General features: G+C 41.4%; 1 pseudogene; it reads left to right on the top strand.

Moving 5' to 3' along the window:
* LOC130876403 (ATP-binding cassette sub-family G member 3-like) overlaps positions 1-21,138 on the top strand; it is a 71,954-nt pseudogene that overhangs the window by 26,799 nt on the left and 24,017 nt on the right.

The raw sequence follows: 21,138 nt of genomic DNA, 5'->3' as shown, positions 1-21,138 counted from the left end.
CATCCTACAAGTTCAAAATTTAGGAATGAGACAAGGAGGAAAAGGCCTTTTTCCTGATGTAATTTTCCTTGTGAGGGGATGGATGGTAATTGAATAAATATATAAAACTGTAGCCTGTCAGATGAGAGAATGAACTTGGAGAAGGTTTAAGTAGAGAAGGGGTGGAGATGACTGGAGAGGGAAAGGACGCTTGATCTGTGGTTGAAATCATGTGGTGAGGAGACAGGGCCATAGAACAGCTCTGAGGGAGCCTGAGCATCCACTGCCTGAGATGAGCCTGCTGCAGAGTGCTGTTCCCTCATCAGGAGTCCAGTGTGTGAAAGCAGTAGCTACTCCAAGAGTGCAGCCCACACACACACAGTAACTGAACAATGCTCTTCCCTGTCAGCCAATGGAACTGGGAGGAGGTGAAGTTCTACTTTTCTTTAAACTGACTCTGTAACAAGGATCATCAGATCACCATGCTTTAAGGTTTTCTGTCATTTAACATAAATGTCACACAGAAGTGTGGTTCTTCCAGATCATTGGGCCATCACTTGTTCAGTTATTTTTGTTTCATGATGATGATGAGTCTGCTGTTAGTGTTTGACCCTGGGCCTTAGCCATTAGTGAGCAAACACTCTACTGTGAACCTACATCCTTGTCCGCATCCAACCAGAACTTACAGTCATTTCTGCTCCTAGTGCATATATTTCATTTCAGGCATTTAGTTTCTCTCGAATATTGAAAGGTTATATGCTGTTGGCTGTAATGAAACACCACGTACTTCTTAACATGTGTGATGCCCCTTTTATATTTCAATATTTCTTCCTTCCCTGTGTATGTGACTATTCTGACCATTTGATTTATACTGGTCTTTCATTTTCTTTGAGGACTTTTTGAAAAAAAAAAGATTCTATATGAATGGAAAACAGTAAGTTACATTCATCAAATTGTGTTACTCCTTATTCAACAGTGAGGCAATGTAATGGGGTAAGAAGTGTGTGCATGTGTGTCTGTGTGTCTCTGTTTGTGTGTGTACTAGGAACTGAGGACTAATTTTAATACTTGTTATTTATTTTTTATGTATGGATGTTTTGCCTGTATGTATAAATTCTCATATTGTGCATGTCCATGGAGGCCAAAAGACAACATCAGATCCTCTAAAACTGGAGTTACATAAAATGCTTAGGGGCCATTTGGGTGCTGGGAACTAAATCCCAGGTCCTCTACAAGAACAGCAAGTGCTCTAACTACTGAGCATTATCTTCAAGTTCTGATATTTTCACTTCTGACTTCAAGTTACATGGTAGGATGCTTTCCCTTAGATCATAGTATTTTACTTTTAAAACAGTATCCAAGGAATATTAGTTAGAATATTTCAAATAAGTTACAGTATCATGTAGCCTTACTCCTTTGCTAATGGAAGCACCTTTTTAAAGTCATTTTAATCCAAAACCAAAGCAGTACAGGCTCCTTGTGATGGTTAGCACAGATTTGGTAAATGAAGGTAGATGGGAATCTGGAGGAGCTGGCGGCGTAGGTGAGACTTGAGCCCCAGCTGCTCTGACTATGGTTCACGGAGCAGCAGTGACAAAGGTGATGGGCAATGGGAGATTGGGGTGACCCAGAGGACACTGTATGAATACTTTGGCGACAGCTAGAGTGCTAGTTCCCACACAGCACAGACATCTCTTGATGTGGGAGGGCCTTCTGTCTATATGTTACTTTCACTGGTTAAATAAAGAAGCTGCCTTGGCCTTTTGATAGGCCAGTCCTTAGGTAGGTGGAGTAAACAGAACAGAAAGCTGGGAGAAAGAGAGAAGAGTCAGGTAGACGCCATGAAGCTCCGGCCTAAGATGGACATAGGTTAGAATCTTCTCTGTAAGCCACGACATCATGGTAAACATAGATTAATATAAATGGGTTAATCAAGATGTGAGAAATAGCCAATAAGAGGCTAGAACTATTGGGCCAGGCAGTGTTTAAATGAATACAATTTATGTGTTGTTATTTCAAGTTTAAAGCTAGTCGAGTGGGAGCCGGGAGGGACTAAAAGCAGGCCTACTTGCCTCATCACTACAATTGGCACCCAACGTGGTGTCCACAAGGTGACACAGGTGAGGACCAGCTCACCCCTTCTTAGCATACAAAATCCCACTGCTAGGAACTGTGTTGTGAGTTGATGGAGGAAGGTCATTGGTTTAAAAATAAAGAAACTGCTTGGCCTTCATAGGTTAGAACATAGGTGGGTGGAGTAAACAGAACAGAATGCTGAGAGGAAGAGAAAGTGAGCTCAGATGCCATACAGCTGCTCACCAGGGCAGACACCATGAAGCTCCGACCCAGGATGGACGTAGCCTAGAATCTTCCCAGTAAGCGCACCTTGGGGTGATACATACATTATTAGAAATGGGCTAGTCCAGGTGCAAGAGTTAGCTGAGAAGAGGCTAGATATATTGGGCCAAGCAGTGTTTAAAAGAATACAGTTTGTGTGTTGTTATTTTGGGGCATAAGTTAGTCAGGCTACCAGGAGCTGGGGTGGCAGGAACACAGCCCACAGCTCCCACTACAGTGAGTCATTTTTAATTTTGTTATTTGGTTTACACTTGAGGATATTAGCATTATGGTACATTGTGAGGGCTCTGTCACTGAGCTGTTCCCCTGGCCTGGGTGCACTTGTTTCTAGATATAAGAGTAAAGAAAGCCTGAATTCCCTTGAGCCACTTGAAGTAAAGAGCTGCACGTGTTCACTGGCAGCAGAGCTGAGACCCCAGTTTAGGTGGACACTTTCTGTCACTTGGGTTTGTTCCCAAAGCTCCCCAGGTGCCTGTAATCTCTCCCACCCTGTGTCATCCAGGTTTTGGTTCCTGAACTGAGTCCTTCACTGGCTGTTCCTGGTTGAGCAATCGGAAAAGTCTTAGCTTTTCCAGAGTCTGCACTGTTCGAGCCTCAGATTGCAGAAACATTCATTGTCAGTCTGACATATGAGCAGTCTATTGACATGCGTGTTGTATGTTCTTCCAGGGGCTCTGGCTATAATATAGTGTTTATATCACTGTAGAGATCTGATTAGTAAAGTATGTATTCCAAAATAATGGATCATGTGAAAAATGCTTTCCATTCCTATTTGAATTTTTTCCCTGTTTTCTTTTTGAAAGGTATTTATCATATTCATACTGACTGTGTATATGTGTATCACTTTACATGTCCAAAGAAATGACTGTTCTGAAGTCCACACCAGGTAAGCAAATGAGAAAATGCTGTCACTTTGTTCAAACCTATATAAATCCATGAAAAATTTGAATTCATGACAAGAACAGAGTAAACATTTTCCATGTGATAGAGTGTGTTTGAAGGCTGAGTGAAGAACTCACTTTTTCATACATGTGTGTGTGTGTGTGTGTGTGTGTGTGTGTGTAGATAGTATGAAACTCCACACACCACAGATCACATTTTGCCTGTTTTACTGTGTGGAGTGGTTTCATGTTAGTTGTGTGGATGGTGTGAAACTCCACACACCACACATCACATTTTGCCTGTTTTAGTGTATGGAGCCAAGCTGTGAGTATGCGAGAACATCTCTTTGAGTCCTGGAGGTTTGCTCTTAGGTAGAAAGCTAGAACTGTCAAATCATAGCCCATTGTGTTGTTTGAGAAGCTGCTGTCCTGTCTCCAACTCCACTGTACTATTTTATATCCTCACCAGTACAACACAAGGGCTCCAATATGTGCACATGATCACCCAAACTTATGTTCTTTCTTGTTTACAATAAGCTATCTAAGAAAAAATAAATCACCATTCCTTGGATGCATTATGAAGTATCTCCGTCACTGTTCTTCCCCATCTCCCTCATCTTGTACTGTCTAGTTCTCACCCTTATTCCCTCCTCTTCCCTTTCTGATGTCCCTTCTCCTCCCACATCCACACTCCCAATTTTCTCAGGAAATTTCCCAAGTGTCCCCCTCTGTATCCTTCATGCCTGGGGTTACAGATGAGAAGTGCTGTCCTTTAAACTTTTCCATGTGTCCTAGGCATTTGAACTCAGGTCCTCATGGTTGCATGGCAGACACTTTGCTGACTGGGCCAACTTTGTAGCCTCACAAAATGTTTTGATGTGTGGAAAACACTGATTGATTTTCAAGAAAAGAATAAACATAAAAATCAGTTCTAGGAATTGTCTTCTATATGAACTAGAAGTTAGTCTGCAGTGAGATGATTGCTACAGCTGTTTCCAGTCTGTCCTCTTCACCTTCCCTGAAGAACAAGATCTGAATGCTTTCCAGACCTGTTAGTATCTGGTTTGTGCCTGTGTAGATGGCACATCTTAACCCAGAACAGCACAGACAACAAGATAGGCAGTGTAGACACTGTCACAGGAAGCATTCAGATATGAACTCTGTAAAACTTGATGCGGAAATATTCCTGGAAAATGCAGGCATAAAGGAGAACTTTATTAACTGTTCCTTCAAATTCTTTCTAGAAATTGTGAAATGCTCTTAATTTTTATTTTTCTATTCCCCTCTTCCAGTATTGTATAAGATCTGGACTCTGTGACAATGGCCTTTGTGTGTGGTTTATCTTAGTCATCCTGATTAGTGATTGATTCTTTTGGTTTGTGTGCCAGTTAGTTTATTGCCAACTTGGTCTAGCCTGAGTCATGTGGGAAGAACGAATCTTGATTAAGAAATATATCAATCAGGTTGACTTGTAAGCAAGTCTGTGGGACAATTTCTTGATTAATACTGGATGTGGGAGGGGCCAGTCCACTGGGAACAGTGCCACTTCTGGGCAGGTGTTTCTCAGTTTTATAAGCAAGCAGTCTGAGAAAGTCATGAGGAGCAAACCAGTAAAGAGAAATCCTATGGGGTCCCAATTTCCATCCTAGCTTCCAAGATCCTGCCTTGAATTCATGTCTGACTTTCCTAGGGGGATGGACTGTGACCTGCGATGTGCATGCCAGATCAATACCATTCTCCACAGGTTGCTGTTGATGATTGCAGCAGCACAAACCCAAGTAGAACAGCTCAAAAACACCTCATCAATATCATTTAATAACGCTATTAGATTATTTTCAGATTCAATATCAATATTTTTTTATCACCAGTGTTCAAGAGGCAGAGAAACTTCTCATGTTTGGAACCACCATAGCCTTCATATTTTATCCAACTGTATAACTAGGAACTGGGTTCGAATTTTGTGTCATATGAACTCCTTTGGCTCCACAGCATTATGGGGCTGAGGTGGCGGTCATTAAGGAGAAGGCATTAATAGAAATAATTGGATAAAGACAATTATTCTGCGCACACTTACATGCATGTTTAAAATCATTTACTCAAAATTCATGTGAAGACTGTTGTTCATTGGAGCACTATACACAATAACAAAATTAAGGGGTCTAAGTGTCTGTTAATACATAAACGGTAAAGAATATGTGACCCAGAATGCTGCTTCTGTTCAAAATGGGAATTTGTAGCAACATAGAAATAATTGAAAATTTGAGGAATATCATGCAAAGTAAAAATAGTCCAATCCCAGAAAGGCAAATATGTTTCACTGACATGCAGATTGTAAAGAAACTGACCTCCTGGCAGCAAAGTACACGTTGTCAGGGCAGTGAAGAAATGAGGAGAAACAGATGTGCTAAGAGTATAAAAATCTGTTAAACAGCATAAGTAGAATTTATTTCTTTGAGATAAATTGCACAGCAAATTCAATCTAGCAGATATTAGTATACATTTCAAAGTTTCTTAGAATACATTTCTAATGTGTTACTGTAAAATGATGTATAATTGTAGTGATGGACATCACCCTATTTAGCTTGATATAATTATTTCACAATATTTTTCTTGAATCGTATTAGTTTTATACCTTAAATGTATTGCTATAGATTGTCAATCTATAATTATAATATTCAAAATGTCAGGTAGAAAGTAGATGTGGCATATACGGTTAAGTATAGTCAGGGCTACACAGTTCCCTTCCTAAACTCTTGGTATTTTTGATAATAACATATGAAAGCAAGCAAGATGGGAATTGAGGACAGTTTAGTGGAGACAGAGATGGAGAATGCGCTGAGCACCAGGGAATGTGTGTGTGGGAATGGAAGAGTGGAGAGAGAGAGTTGTGCATTTAGTAGAGTGGAGCCTTGGAAGACAGACTGGCTCATTAGGAGAGGAGGAGAATCCCAGGTCCGCTGGGCTGTGGTTGTTCATATGGTGCACAGCTCCTCTGGGCTGTGGTTGATCACGTGGTGCTCAGGTCCTCTAGGCTGTGGTTGGTCATATGGTGCACAGGTCCTCTGGGCTATGGTTGGTCATATGGTGCTCAGGTCCTTTGCTCTTGTTTGGTCATTAAAGACAGGGTCACAATTGTGACCTCACAGGCCTAGAATTTGTCATGTAGCCCAGCCTGGCCCCAGTCTGCGGCAGTCCTCATGCCTCTGTCTCCCAAATTCCAGGAGTTTGGAGATCTTGCTTCCTGCTCTTCTCACAGTCTTACCCATTCTTAGCTTGTCTTTTTCTCTCCTTTTCTTTTCTTTTGAAATGTGGCCTTTCCTAGATTGTTAAGTGGAATTTTTCTTTGATGTAGGAGGAAACTTGTCTCTAATAATGTTCACCCTCATCTGATATGATATCTAACCACCCCTGCGTACCTAGATAAAGAGTCACTGACCTCTGACTTTAGTTGAAAAGGTGTAGCAGGCTGTTAGGCCCAGTCATGCCATCTGTCTTAGAGGAACCTGATGTGTGTGTCCAGGAAACAGGTAACTACAGAGGGCCTTTTATTCCCCCTCCTCCTGTTTACCATCCTCTACCGCATGAACACCAATTATTTCTTCACAAATAATCATGATTGAATTCCTTTTTTGAGCTCTTTGGAAACCATGCAGGAAGTTGGTTGGCCTGTTTTAGGGGTAATTGTCGGGGCTCTAAAGATGGTTCTACAGTCAATGTCTGTATGCCTGTAGGTAGCTGTGGAGTGGGGATTCCCCACTGCTTCATGTTTTCATTCTTACTCTTCTGTAAAATCAAAGTGTTCAAATAAAAATGAAAATTCCTTGGAGCTTTATTCATCTTTTTGTTTCTCTCTTTATACACTGGGAATGATGCTTAAAATTTTGTTAGTTAAATTAATGATAGATTGGGCTGCCAAGTAACTACCACAGAATCAGTGGATTTAAAATCAAATGTGTCTCCGCACTGCAGTGCAAGAGCCTGAGGGGAGGATTCTCTCCCAGGGTCTTTCTGTCTGGCCACCTTCTCTCAGTGGTCTTGTGGCAGACCCTGCAATGCTGTCTTTTCCCATGATGAGGACACAAATGGCATTATGGGGTTCCACTCTCAGGATTTTATCTATAACCAATTAATTCCTAAATTATATACTCTAGGATGATTACATTAAAGGTCATTATTAAATTCTTCTATTTTAGAGGACCTACTTTGATGAACAGACACTGCTGTGGAGACAGAGACGAAAATAATTCATGGGACTCATTTCCTGTCCTCTTAAACCAGAACAGTTCTAAATACTTATTGTATTTTTAAGTGTATGAGTGTTTGCCTACATGTATGTCTATGTAAAATTAGTGTGCCCTGAGCCCTGTGGCTATCAGAAATATGCACTGATTCCTGTCGTAGTTTTGGTTATTATTGTTCTCAAGAAACAAATGACCAAAAGGCAAGTTGGGGAGGAAAGGATTTGTTGAACTTGTATTTCCAAATTGAAGGAAGTCAGGACAGGAGAAACTCAAAGTAGGCAGGAATCTGCAGAGGCCATGATGGGCCCTGCCTCCTGACTTGCTCCCCATAGCTTGCTTAACCTGCTTTCTTTTACAACCTAAGACCACCAGCTCAAGGATGTAGCCTCCACAATGGTTTGGGCCCTCCCCGATCCATCAGTAATTAAGAAAATGACTGGATCTTCTGGAGGCATTTTCTCAATTGAGGTTCCCTCCTTTTAGATAACCCAGGCTTAGGTCACATTGACATAAAACTAGCTGGCACGGAATCCCCTTGAACTCGTGACAGATGACTGTGAACCACCAAGTAAGTGCTGCCAACCAATCCAGGTTCTTTGCAAAAGCAACAGGAACTCTTTACTGCTGAGCCATCTCTCCAGTACTATTTTCTTTTTCAAAGAATGAATCTGTGTAATGTTATATATCCTACAGAACAAGGTGTATTGGAAAGAACCCATGGTAATGTTGTATTTACTGTTGCTTTTGCCTCCATTTTCTCCTGGCAGAGCCGGCCTGCTCTTCGTGCTTACAGTCTTCCAGTGTATTATAAGTGTGACTGCAGGAGAGATTCTCATGATTGACAGAGATTATTTTCCGTGAGTTACCTCTGCTCCAGAAGCAGGCATCAGGGGTGGTTGGTCAAACTATTTACGTTCATAGTTGGGCCTAAAATGTTATGTCATGAATTACCAGCAATTCCCCTTTTTCTTAATTATAGTTGAAAATAAACTATGAAATTTTGTTTTTATTATGTGGTATCATGTAATATTAATTGAAAAATGGATGGAAAATCAAGAGCAGAGGTTTCTGCTGCTCAGAGAAAGTCTCAAAATTGTGGTCAGACTACTAGATCCCAGTGCTGCAGACAACACAGTATAGGGAGCTAAACATGACAGGAAATTCACCCACCCCCTCCCAAAGAAAGATGTCAGGGGTTTCATAGAGCTTAGGTATAGTGGGTTCAGTATCACATTGGAGCTGCAGAGGGACAGCTGCAGAAGGATCAGGGTCCTCTTGATGCAAGGCTGGAAAGAGCAAGACAGCAGTCGAGTATAAAAGAACTGTTTATCTCCTGTGTTTTTCAAACATGGAAAAATATTTTCCTGGTGGCCTGTGCTTAGGATTCCCTGCTCTCAAACATGGCCAAGTACATGCCAAGGAGAGAAGTCTTCAGAGAGGAGCTGAGGGCTTCGGTTAGTTGGTAGAGTGCTGGCTCTGTGTGTGTGAAACCCTTGTTAGATTCACAGTACCACAAACCCTGAGCAGGGCTGTGTTTCGGTAATCCCAGAATTTGGCGAGCAGGTTAGAGGCAGGAAGTTGCCCAGTCTTGGGTATGTATGGAACTTAAGCCAGCCTGGACTGGTGATTCTGTATCAAAAACAAAACAAAACAAACAAAAACCAGAGATGCACTGAAGACACTGAGAGGGTAAGAGCTTGGGATTTGGAGGGCAAGGCAGGGAGAGGGAGAGCGTTAGATTTGGCATCTGGTAGAGATTCATGGTTGTAAAGATAGATTATTGGAGGAATACATCTCTCCTAAAGTGAAGGTAGAAGAAGAGAAGGATGTAGTGTCCTGAAGATGCACTGTGACCTCAGAGTGATAGTGTCACCTTCTTCATAAGAACTGGTTTCAGAGAAGTCTCCATGACCACAGTCTGAGGTGAGGTATGAGCTCCTCTTCAGGGAGCCAGGGACCAGCTTCAGAGGGAAGAGACTCTGGAAGGAGTGGGCACATTGAGCTTTTTCCATGGAGGGGCTGTTGTGTGCCCAGAGTGGACAAAAGAGGGGAGAGTTCTCTGGTGGGGAGAATCATAGTGAGAATGTCATAAAGCTGTTGACCTACAGTGGCTGGTCCCTAAGATGGGGACATGTGTGAGAGTCAGCATGGAGTATAGCGGACACTGTCCTGTTAGTCTCCCTGTGGTAGCAAAATCAGTGTAACCAGCATCTCCACTGTGCCTTCTGGACTAATCTAAGGATGTATAATGTGATCTTTGTCTCTGTAGACATGAGTATACCAGTGGATACTACAGAGTGTCATCATATTTCCTTGGGAAATTGCTCGGTGAGCTGGTACCCAGGAGGTTATTGCCAAGTATTATATTTACTGTTATAGTATTCATCATAGTAGGTAAGTGACAAAGCAAGAGAATGTGTCTTTACTGTTGGGGGAGCATGTTTTGTTTTGTACAACTGTGGTGAGTCTAAAGTAAAAAATCATAAGTAGAACAGCACATCTCCACTGTATGCCATCAAAGCAAGAGTTCAGCATGAAGAAATTCTTCAAGACTTGTTCACAAAATAGTATAAAAGCCATTTCTGAAACTGTGTTTTACTAGAGATTCTGTGCACTATAATGAGTGTGGAAATAGCACACACATTTGAGACAGTGACAATGGAGCAAGGTCAATTATTAGATATCTCTGCAAAAATATTTTTAAAAATTTATTTTTCTTCATATGTTTGTTTGCCATCTCTTTCTCTCTCTGTCTCTCTCTCTCTCTCTCTGTCTCTCTCTCTCTCTCTCTCTGTGTGTGTGTGTGTGTGTGTGTGTGTGTGTGAGAGAGAGAGAGAGAGAGAGAGAGAGATGAGTGTGTGTGTACTAAGTTGATTCAATGCCTAGAGAAGCCAGAGAAGAACATCAGATCCCCTGCAACTGGAGTTACAGAATGGGAACTGTCATGCAGGTGCTAGGATTGGAATCCAGGGCCTTGCAGTAATAGCACATGCTCTTAATCAGTAAGCCATATTGTGGCGGCATAAATAAATGCAGAAAGATTATAAAAATATATACAGCTTTAATAAGGAAATAGACTTACAGGACCACAGGTTCCCACGGAGAACAGGAAAAGCAAAGCAAAAGGGGCTGCTGGGATCACGCCCGGCAGATTTATCAGTAAACATTAGCCCGAGGCGAACACGCCCCCAATGGGTGGGGCTATATCCCTACATCTCCCCCTTTTGTCTAAATATGATAGAACTAAACCAAATACAACTATATACAATAATAACAAATAATAAATATAACAAACAATATCGAGAACAAAACTTTTGCTAAACATTCTATCTCAAGGAGTCTAAATAACATAGAGAGTAACTACAATTATATAATCTTCAACTCCGTCAAAGATCTGAGAAGGGAATAAATATTACTTAACAAACGAGAGATATCCAAAATGTGCAACAATTGACAGAGACAACTGACTACCTGGGTAATCACCCAAAGTCTCGTTTGCAATGTTGAGTCAACTAACTTTGGCTAAGGCCTAACATAACTGACATACCATTCTTAGAACTATCCTACCCTGTCTTGGCAAGATAAGACAATCCTGTTTCATCCACTTAGGGATATTCTGTATCTTTGTCAGAAGTTGAGGTATGGGCTTTTCTTAACCCAAAGGCCAGTTTTGCCAAGAAGACAGCTCCCAGTGGAGTGTCTTTGGTGCTCAATGTTCTCTCGGGAGTAGAGTGGCGTTGCCAGGAATAATTGTGTCTCATTGGCACAGAAATTTTAGGTTAGATTAAAGGCCATTTTCTACAGCTCTTTGAAGAGGCTGAAGATCGTACTATCTATACTAAATATAATCTCTGTGTAACTAAAAGACATGATTAACTTAAAAATAAATATGACAAACATATAATTCTCAATACCTATCTAACTTGAAAACTAAAAGAATAAACAACTGTGCAATATATGAAGACAATGATCTTCAACTGTAAACAATGTCATAGTATCAGAGGTAGAAATGTACATTGTAATATGGTAGATGTATCAATACAATATAGACAAAGTTATAAGCATACTCATACAAACATAGAGGTAGGAACACTCACATTCAATATTCAATATATCAATATACAAGAAACAGTACCAATACAATTCTTTTATAAACAGTAATTCACAAATACCAATCATCCCATAAAACCAGTTAATCCCCCTTCTTCTTCCTCTTTTTTTTTTATACCCCTAAGTCCATAAAAATATCACCCCATCCCCTCAACCCTAAACCAACCACTAAAAGATGTCCCTAACCCTGAGGGCAAACTCTGTTGGGAGAGGGGATGTCGTCCTCTAAGATTGTTTTAGCTGACATGGGGGTGACGTTCTTCTTAGGGGGTCCTGTGAAAGCAAATGATGGTAAAATTCCCAAATTAACCTTTGACCTAAGAAAATTGTAACTAGTCTCAGAGCGTTTTGAGTAGGTCCGACCAGAGTGTTGTCAAAAATGCGAATCCCAGAAAGATCCATATCTGTGGGCTGACAGACACTTCTTGTAAAATCTCCCACATGGTACAATTGAAAAGGCTGTTAAAGTCTTGAATGGTAATGTTTTTAGATATTTTTCTTATTTATAAAAGAAAATTATGTACCTGTAATGACGTCTTCCTGCCAGTGGTGGTGAAAGAAATGCACCTGAGTCCACGTGGTCTAAACCAGAGCTGGTCTGAAACAATTAACTCAAAACAAAAATTATTGTACTGCCTGATAAGGGAAGGGGTTGGCGGCTTTTGCTTCAAAACTGCAGGTGCTTCCATTAAATCAGGCAGTGAGGCTTTGGAAGACAAGAGGAAGATGGGCAGGGAGCTATTAACTGCTCTGTGGGGGTCGCTGCTCTGCAACTGTATCGTGGCCTGGAGTGGGGGAAGGGAAAGCAAGCAGGGAGCACGCTGTAAAAGCTAGCAGGCTATGCTCGCCCAATCACACTTCCTGAGCTCCGGTAACTAACTTGCTCGCAAAGGCTGGGAAAGATGGAGCTTGCAACCCACCTGTGCCAGGGTGGGGGCAAAATAGCCCCACGTTGGGCGCCAAATGTGGCGGCGTAAATGAATGCAGAAAGATTATAAAAATATATACAGCTTTAATAAGGAAATAGACTTACAGGACCACAGGTTCCCACGGAGAACAGGAAAAGCAGAGCAAAAGGGGCTGCTGGGATCACGCCCGGCAGATTTATCAGTAAACATTAGCCCGAGGCGAACATGCCCCCAATGGGTGGGGCTATATCCCTACACCATATCTCTACCATAGCTGTCTATTTTTCCTATTTTTTGTATGTGTCTGTATATGTAAATACAATATAGAAAAGTGGATAATATCTCACACATATGTATGTTGGACAAGGGTGCTACTTGTTGATTCCCGGCCATTTAACCCCAAAATAATCACACAGAAACTGTGTTAATTAAATCACTGTTTGGCCCATTAGCTCTAGCTTATTATTGGCTCTCTCTTACATGTTAATTTAACTCATTTCTATTACTCTGTATATCACCACAAGTTCGTGGCCTACCAGCAAATTTTTGGCATGTCTGTCTCCACAGGCAGCTCCATGTTGTCTCTCTGACTCTGACTCTTTTCTCCCAGCATTCATTTTAGTTTTCTCCACCTAGCTCTGTTCTTTTGCCCTATCACAGTCCAAGACATTTCTTTATTCATTAACTAATAAAAGCAACACATAGAGAGAAGGACCCCCCACCATATGTATATGTGAAAAAGCACTTAAATGTATAAAATGTCTTACGCTAAGGTTTGTTGACAATATGTAATGTAAAATCTTATTTTAAATATGTGCACAAATTCATTTGTGCATCATAGATAGGCTTCACCCTAGATTGTTCAGAATTTACACTTTCACTCCCCCCACACACACTCATAAAGACACACAGACATGCACACTCATTCACACATGTACATATATGCACATATACTCTTTCACACACATAGACTTTCAAAAATAAGCACTGATAATGATTAGACATTTTTTATCAGAGATTTATTATTCAGAACCAGTTATTCAGGTTGTGGGATATTTATGGGAAATGTGCTATTCTTGCAAATCAGACAACCTGAATTTTATCCTCAACATTCACAGTGGAAGAGAAAAACGCTCCAGAAAGATGTCCTTCAACTCCACATGCACACCACGGCACATGCACACCATGGCACATGCACACCACGGCACATATACAGGGTGTCTCTACAGACCCTGCTGAAGAATTAAGCCAACCACATTGACTGGCTCTGGCTGAGGAGTGGAAGTGCGCCGCTTGCCACCCAGCCCCTTGGGTCTGGGAGAAAATCAGATGCAACCAGGAATCGAGTCAAGCAGGAACTCATTTATTATCTTACAACAAGTAACTTATAAAGCAAAACCCCACAAATCCCAGAAGAACTGGAAGGGAAATTATCCAATCACATCAGCAGTCATATCTGCATAAGCTGAGGCTCCCATAGCCCCTAATGGGGATCACGAGGGCATCAGGCACTTTACGTCACCTTACCCCATCTCTAACTCCAAACGTCTTCTTGTAAATAAGTCAGATCTCCTTCTCCCTTGCTCCTCTTCAGTGCCACTTTGGCTGGGAGTATTCTTTATGGGCTTTGCAACATTTCTGTTTTTGAATTTCGTGCCCCTTTCTAACTGTTACACTTTTGGCATAGCTGTCACGCTTTTGGCTTAGCTCTTAATTCTTTTGGTGCCAACTGCACCTTTTTCTAAATGTCACTATTTTGCGCTAACTTGGCCACTCCAGCCTGCTATATGCTCATACTCGATTCAGCACACACATGCACACCATGGCACATGCACACCATCGCAACCATACCTATATATTCATTTTGCACATCATGATAGTAATAAACATTAACTTTGTAAATAATTAGGCATGGAACTCAGTTCCCCAAAGTCTAACTTGTGTCCTTGTGACTATTATAAAACACATGATTGTGTGTGACTCAGCATTAGCTCCATAAAGATTACAAATCAGCTTGTGGAAACCATCCCCTACCTCCAGAGCAGTTACATAGTGATTTCCTAGGGATAACTAAAGTTGAAGGCAAGCCCCTGTCTTCCAGATATTAAAACCACTGCACGATTGTTTAATCCTTGACTTAGTTATGTTTTTAGTGCTGTGACACACATCATGACAAGAATCAACTTGTGGAGGAAAGGGTTTATTTCATCTTACAGTTCAATGTCCTTTAAGAAGGGAAGTCAGGATGGTGGCACATGCCTTTAATCCCAGCACTTAGGGGGCAGAGGCAGGTGAATCTCTGTGACTTCGAGACCAGCCTGGTCTACAAGAGCCAGTTCCAGGACAGGCTCGAAAGACACAGAGAAACCCTGTCTCGAACCCCCCCACACACCAAAAAAAGAAGGGAAGTCAGGGCGGGAAGTCAGGGCAGAAACCTGGGGGCAGGGAGTGAAGTAGAGTCCATGGAGGAGTGCTGCTTACTGGCTCCTAATGGCTTCCCCAGGTTGCCTTCTTATAGAACCCAGGACCACTGCCCAGGGATGGCATCATCCACAGTTGTCTAAGACCTCCCACATAAATCATTCATCAAGAAAATGTCCCCACAGGCTTGCCTACAGGCCAGTCTAATGGAAGCATTTTCTTAGTGAGGTTCCGTCTTCCCAAAGAACCCTAGGTTGTGTTAAATTTTCAAAAAACCAACCGACACAGTCCTGGTCCCAATTTTATTACTAATGCAATTATAATAAACACAGAGTAAAATGGACATGAACATGTCCTGTTGCTGATTTTCCAGTGAAAAAATGCAATAAAATTTGGGCCACTTGTGTAATCTGTAGTTTTCCATGTCAGAATAGCATACATTGCTCATAATCTTATATAGAGGAGAGCATGTGTTATATGTAAAGATATTTTGTGACAAGAATAAAATTAAAGTGATATGATGAGGCTGGAGAGAGGCTCATTGGTTAAGAGCTTGTGATGCTCCTCCAAAGTCCTCAAATTTTGTTCCCAGCATCCACATGATCAGGTCACAGTTAGAGACACAGAGAAGTTGGGTGCACATGAAACTGTTACCAGTCTCGTTGATTATTAAAGCATTGTTTGAAATATGTATAATTTTCTTGACATAGATAGATGAACTGACCATACTTTTTTTCTTTCAAAGGAGCAAACACAAATGTGAAGGGTTTTTTCAGTATGATATTTACCATCATGATGTTGACTTGTTCCACCAGTTCCCTAATGCTGTCTACAGGGGCAGGGCAGATTGCAGCAGGTGTACCAACAACATTCTCTGCGACCATCTACTGTGTGTCCATGCTGGTGAGTGTGTATTGTGATTTTCTTTTTTTTTCTTTTTTTTTTTTTTTTTGTATTGTGATTTTCTGAGAGGAAGAATTTCCTTATGTTCTTTCTTGCACATGTAACCTGCTTGACTCATCAGGACTTAGGACAGAGGCCTAATTCTAAAGCTTATTATGGTCTATAGGAGAGAAGCAACTGCCTTTCCTCCTAGGCTTTATGGTTACTGCTCTACTGTCGGTCCTATAAAGGGAGAAGCCATGGAGCCAAGACAGAATTGTTGAAACTTTGCTGGTAACCTCATGTAGAAATAGACAGATTAATAGAGATGGGTTAAATTAAAATGTAAAAGCTAGCTGATAAGAAGTTAGAGCTAATAGGCCAAGCAGTGATTTAATTAATACAGTTTTTGTGTGATTATTTCGGTTCTGGGCAGCCGGGACAAACAAGCAGCCTCCCCAACATAGTTGGCATGCTGTTTCTTATGAGATTTTACCAGAAATTTCTTAGAATCATATTACAAAAATGTAGTAAAATAGAACTTCAAAAAACTGGTGTGATTGGCTGACTCCCCAACAACAAGACAGATTGCTGCCTTCCCTTAATGCCAGTGTGAGAGACTTGCCTGCTCTTTTAACCATAGCAGAGGTGATTTGGTTTGTTCAGTAGTCTCTAATGGGAAAGCATAGTTCGTGGTTGAATTTACTCTTTACTCTTTGCTCTTTTGGGCACCCACCACCCAGCTTCCAAATAAATCACATTGAATCTTATTATTACTTATAAAAGCCTAGTTTTAGCATCGCTTATCTCTAGCCATTTTTTTCTTTACTTAAATTATCAAATCTACCTTTTGCCTCTGGGCTTTTTCCTTTTCTCTTTTTATTTATTTTTATTAAAAATTTATTTTACATACCAATTTCAGTTTCCACTCCCTTCCCTCCTTCAGCTCCTCTTACCTTCCCCCAACTCCACCCCTCATCCACTCCTTAGAGAGGGTAAGCCTTCCCACGGGGAGTCAACAAAGACTGGTACATCACTTAGAGGCAGGACCAGGTTGTCCTCCTATATATATGATGAGGAAGGTATTACTCCAAAAAGAATGTGCTTCAAAAGGTCAGTTCAAGCACTAGGTCCAAATCATGGTCCCACTGACAATGGTCCCACAGACTGCCCAAGCCACATAACTGTTACCCACATTCTGAGAACCTACTTTGGTTCTATGCAGGTTCCCCAGCTGCCAGTTAGGGATCGGTGAGCTCCCACTAGCTCAGGTTAGCTGTTTCTGTGGGTTTCCCTACCTTTTCTTACTTCTGTGTATCTTACTCTCACCTTACCCCATGAGTGGCGGTGTGAATCGGTGACTGTGTAGCTGGGTCTGGCCCCTAGCATCCTCCTCTTCTTTTCTTGTTCCTCCATCCTCTCAGATTTCTCCTCCCAGTTATTCTCTCTTCCTGCCAGCCCTGCCTATCTTATCCTGCCACATTATTGGCCCTTCAGCTTTTTATTAGACCAATTAGGTGTGTAGACAGCAAAGTATTTCAACTTGACAAAGTTAATCAAATGCAATATAAACGAACGTGTTACTTCTTTGCATCATTAACAAATATTCCACAGCATAAACATGTGTAACACATCTTAAAATAATATTCTACAAGAATGATCAATGTAATTGTTCAGCAGTAGGAGTCTATCTCAAGGCTCATTGCGTTCTGAAAAGTGTTAGGAATAGTGGAAGATTCCAGACTCCTCATCACTCTCCAGTATTAGCATACTACTAATCAAATTTCTGTAAACTGGCTACCCAATCTTAGTCTTTTATGAATATGGATTACACATGGTGGTGTCATTGGAGAGTCTGTGGGACCATTGGGAGGGAGAGACTTGGTGGGGAAAGTCTGTTGCAGGACAAGGGAGGGTGTTTGGGTGTTTATAGTCCTGTCCCCCTTCCTCTTTCCTCTCTGCTTTATACAGTCACGTGAAGATGTGAGCATTCAGCTTCCTCTTTGAACTCCTTGCCTGCTGACTGCTGCCTGCGGCCTGCTGCCTACTGCCTCTTGCCTGCTGCCATGCCCCCCTGCCAAATGGCCTCTTATCACTCTGGAAAACCAAGGCCATGGATCTCTCTCTTCTACAAGCTGCCTTGATTGTGGTGCTGTGTCTCAGTAGCAGGGAAGTAACTGCTACATTTCCTGTCACTCTTGCCATTCTCCCCTCCCCTTCTCATTCTTAGTTTAGATTTGGTAAACCACTGGATATACTTAGCTGTCCCCATACGTGCCTGTGAAAATGTCCATCTACTGGTGCATGGGCAGGCTCTCAGGGGCCACATCCTTAAAGAAAACTGGCTCTCCCCCTCCCATCAGTCATCACTCCCAATAGCTCCTCAGATAAGGGAAGGAGTTCATGGCCTCCTCTCCTCTGTGCCGGGATTTTGTCTGTCTTGATTTTGTACAGGTGATGCCCATGTTGTCACAACTGCTCTGCATTCATATGTGTCACTGTCCTGTTGTGACAGGAAAACACTGTCTTGTTGTAGTTGTCCACTGCCTCTGGCTCTTACAGTCTCTCTAGTCTCTCTATCATCATGATCCTTGATCCTTGGGAGGAGGGTGTGATATCCAGATGTCCCATTCAGGGCTGCATCCTCTGACATCTCTATTCTCTGTATATTGGCCGTGGTGGGTCTGGCTTAAATTAATCACTATCTCCTGAAAAAGGAAGCTTCTCTGATGAAGGTTTGAGAAGTACTAATCTGTGGGTGTCACAACAACTCTTTAGAAGTTGGTGTAAAACCATATTCATTTAGAAGATTAACAGTAGATTCTCCCCTTGGCACTATGACCCCACTAGACACAGCATCAGACAGTATTTCCATCTCATATAGCGGGCCTTAATGACAGTCAGAAAATGAATGGTTGGTTAATAGTCTGTTTGCTGTTCCCCATGTATTTCTTTATCCCAGGAAAATGAAACGCAGAAAAAAACCCAGGTGGAATCATCATTGTCCTTGAGCATACTTGCAACTTCACCACGAGCCTCCTGAAATTCCTATCCTATATTTCATCATTTCTAGTTCACTGCCCATAGTGATAGCACCCAGTCAAGATGGAAGTCACTACATATAAGAGATAAAGAGAAACTGATGGAAAATCATGCCCCATCATGTTAAGGATTAGACTCAGAGTAGTCTGTCAAGCATGCTTGCCTGGACTGTAGATTAGTTTCTTTAAAGGAAGCCTTGGCATTCTGGTTCTTAGACCTAAAATCCTCTACCATTTTGGGGCACTCTTCTTTGGGTACAATGATAGTGTTTTCATCTGTGTCATTGTTGGGGTCCCGAACTCACAGGGCATGTGACAGTAGACAAACATGGCTCTTGTGGATAAGACGATCTATAGAGATTGGTTCTGTTGCCATCCCAGAGCATGGACCCCAAAACAAAGCGGAAACAGCAAGCCTCAGGAACCATTTCCATGAGCTCTGTCCATTGTTGGTTCTGGTCATCAGAAGGGAACCCGAGTCACCTTGGAGCCCAGAACTGCCTGAGCATTGTTACAGAAGATTTAAAAATGAAATGCAGTTCTACAGTGACTCCAGTGTGTTGGGTAGAGGGTTAAAGATGACAGAATGTGTCCATATGCATAAGATGGAAAATCCTGTGTGACCCCTCCCCTTTTCCCTTCTTATGTGTGATTATATATTTAAGGGGGAGGATATGGGTGCACAACAGAGTAAGTTTTTCCGGGTGACTTAAGGGGAAATTTCAAAAGGAATACATCAGATATTACAATATTAAACTGTCTCCTGGAAGTCTCCCTAAATTCTATGAAGTAGACTGACCTTTGTTGGGTTAGGAACCCAGAGGAAATTCCACAAATACCAAAGAAATAATAAGCAAACTAAAAGAGAACTTTAATATACAGTGGTAGGAGTGTACCAGCTCCTGAGATCGGTAGAGCCTTCTCCCTTCCCCATGCCGATGCTGGTGTGATGAAGACTATCTTAGAGTAACTCAGAACTATACACATTTGTTTAAGATTAAAGTCAATCTCAGAAGGACTGCAAGACTCTCTGCACATGAACGTTACATATCTCCTGTCTTAGAGAGTCCACAGGCCTTCCCACCAGGAAATGAACTCATTTTCACATCAACTGTGTTGCAGGTCACTCCTCCACTTTGCTTTCTCTTAGGTTGCAAAGTTTTCACCCAGAAGCCTCTGCTAAAATTTCCAGTTCATGGTTTCCTGCTTGGGAACCAAATACTGATAAAAATCTGAAAATCAAAACAGAAAGATGTTAAAACAGACCTGGGAGGCCCCTTTCCTGTGTTGTTAACCAAGAGCACAGTTGAGAAGGTTAAGGAGGTGGGACACAGTACATCTAAGTGAAAGACTGCTGACATCATTGTCCAGAGGATATGGACAGTCTTAGTACAAAGAAAACATTTAAAATCAATAACATTTAGAAGTCTTGCTTATTATTATGAACATGATAATAAAAACCTTTTAATGTAAGTAAAACAGCTTTAATTACAGTTTGTTTTGTTTAGAGCCTAGTCTTAACCTTACCTAAAAAAAAAAAACAAAATAAAACAAAACCAAACAAAGAAAAAAACAGAAAACTTTCTCTCCTGGACAAGTACATGTGTCCCAAGTTGTCCCCTTTGGATCATCCAGACAGTCATTAAAAATAATTCTCAAAAGGAACCTAACAATCCCTCATAACCTAGAGGGCATCGAGTTGGTAGAGTTTATTCTCTTTTTACCTTTGCTAAATGTGCTTGTAAAATTGACGTAGAGACCGAATACTTGGGTAATCTGTACAGCGCAAGTGCCCAAGGAGTGACAGCTACACCTGTGCGGCAGGACATGCCCAGGCTCAAGGATCCTTTCCCTTTGAGTGGGGCCCTCGTCCTCCCCAAGCAAATGGCATATTGTCCTCTTTATGAGAGGACACATGGGGTGTTCGAGTTTGCTAGAGTCTGTTGTTCTTGTTCCCAGATATGCAGACAGGCCCACTGAAAGCCTCTAAAAACAGAAAGGATGAATTTTTCCTCAAACAACAGGGGGATGGATTCTCTCTCCAATGGGTGCTGATTCCTCTGACAGTTTTATTGTTGATATTAAGGATTGTTTCCCTAACTTGCTTTTTTTTTTATTTACATGTGAATTTCAATATTTTTCTAATTCTGTGAGTTGTATTAAAATCTTGATGGGTATTACATTGAATCTATTAATTGGTTTTGGTAGGATGGATAGTTTCATAATTTTTATCCTAGGAAATATAATTATGGGTGGTCTGTCTCTCTTATATTTTTTCCTCTTTCTTTTTTTCAGTGTCTTAACCTTCTTATTGTAC

This window comes from Chionomys nivalis, chromosome 6 (assembly GCF_950005125.1).
Source record: "Chionomys nivalis chromosome 6, mChiNiv1.1, whole genome shotgun sequence".
NCBI lineage: Eukaryota > Metazoa > Chordata > Mammalia > Rodentia > Cricetidae > Chionomys > Chionomys nivalis.
This window is presented reverse-complemented; position numbering and strand designations above follow the sequence as displayed.